Genomic DNA, 2,043 nt, shown 5'->3' on the forward strand with positions numbered 1-2,043 from the left:
TTTATCTTGAATATATATAGTTGATGTTCTTTACCTATTCAGGTATATAAAGTTCAGTATTTAAGAAAATTGCTGCAATTCCATTTTACTCCAGACATATAACATCACAGTACCCAAATTGCACCTATTCAACAAAAATAGCTGTGGAAATCTTACAAGTTTTCTTTGAGACTAAACCATTTGTAATTTTATGATTTGACACTTTATTTGTCTTTCAACATAGGTAAACATGTTTAGTTATACACAAAATGATATGATCTTTCTAATTTTAAGGCTAAATTAGAGATTTTATCCTATTTTCACGGTCCACTGAACATAGAAAATGATAGTGTGAATGGGGCATCTGTGTACTTGGGACACATTCTTGTTAAGGATGTGAATTAAAGCATGGCTGTAATTTGGGTACTCTTCATTACAGAATCATGGGTTGTTTGGAGGTCAGTTCAAGTCCATTTTCCTATAATTGAATTCAGATTCAAAATTATATTGGTTTAACTATATAGTAAATAAGGATAGATCTACAAAATAAACACATTATGGATCATAAAAAACAAAATAGGTGGAAAAACTGTCAAAATAGGTGCAATTTGGGTACCCTCACGCTATACATTAAGTCACATTAATGATTCTTTTTGAAGATAGTCAGTGCAAAGAAACATTGACTGAATTATATTCATGCAACAAAGTTACAATAGTTATAAAAATGGCAAATCTATATTACTACAGATGAACTAGTGTACAGTATTTCACAATGAAATATAGCAAATATAAAAATTCCACAATATATAAGAGTAATTGCAGATTTTTGGGGTCAATGAAACTCAACTCTTTCATCAGTTCATCCATCTAAAAAAACTGGTTAGAAATCTTTCTTCAAAGTTTTGTTGGCTTGATAATGAACATTTATAGCAAGTAAGTAATTGTTCCATTGTTCATCTGCCTCGAAGCCACATCCTGTTTGAAGATACTTAACCAAAAAAAACTTTGTTAAAATTTTCTTGGCATCACCAGAAAAGAATGATTTCATATTCCTGTTTGCCCATAGTTTGAAATTTAACAACACTCACTGTACAAAGAGTTTCTTTGCTTCAATGAAAATTAATTTTAAGTTATGCTTCTTACAGGTACACTTGGTGTCAATCTTGTTTTTTCAGATGGTCAAACGGCATACCGGTGTCGAGGATTACTTCTAATATCGTATACAGAAAACAATACAACCATACAGTTTGACGTTTACTTCATTATAACATAACTGCTAAGGCGACGTCGCACCCTGACGTCAACCCTAGATACATAACGGTAAATTGCGACGTCTTGACTCCCGTGGTATTCTCGACATTCCCCGGGCGGCGAAAAGTAAATTACAATCAAAAAAAAAAAAATTAAAATTACTGTCTCTTAAATTCAAAACTTAAACTTAAAACTTTAGCACAGTCACTAGCTTCCAGACTAGTTATCTTTCGGTTCACAATGAGTCTATTTCGATAATTAACAGTGTCTATATTTTCCGCGCACCTGTTCACATAGTCAAATAATTGGTTTTGCACTTAGCCAATTAAATCAAGCATATTTGTAAAAGTCCATAATAAATCTGAACAGTTAATAGGTTACGCATTATTTAGTCCATTTTTTAATATTTTCCCTGGCTCTTGTGGCTGCTTCCCGGTTTGGCAATATCCGGCTTGTGGTCGCACTTGGTTCTTTCTTCTGTCGAGCTTCTTCGTCCTTTGATGTTTCGATGTCTGTACAAAGATCAAGGGGATACAACTTGACGATCGGACGTGATGTGGTTCCAGTTTTGGTTCGAATAATAGCAGAACGAACTAGTCCATCATTTCCTTTGGTTAGGTTTTCCACAATCCCGGTTTTCCACATTATTCTTCTGTTTTCATCATGAATCTGAACAATATCGCCTATTCTGATTATAGTGGAATTGTTTCCCGTTTTCTTGTGGAATTCACGCAATGACGTCAAATACTCTGTTTTCCATCTGTTCCAGAATTGTTGTAAGAGTAATGATTGTCTTTGAACACGTTTGATAAA

The sequence above is a fragment of the Mytilus galloprovincialis genome, chromosome 9 (assembly GCF_965363235.1).
Source record: "Mytilus galloprovincialis chromosome 9, xbMytGall1.hap1.1, whole genome shotgun sequence".
NCBI classification, from domain to species: Eukaryota; Metazoa; Mollusca; class Bivalvia; order Mytilida; family Mytilidae; genus Mytilus; species Mytilus galloprovincialis.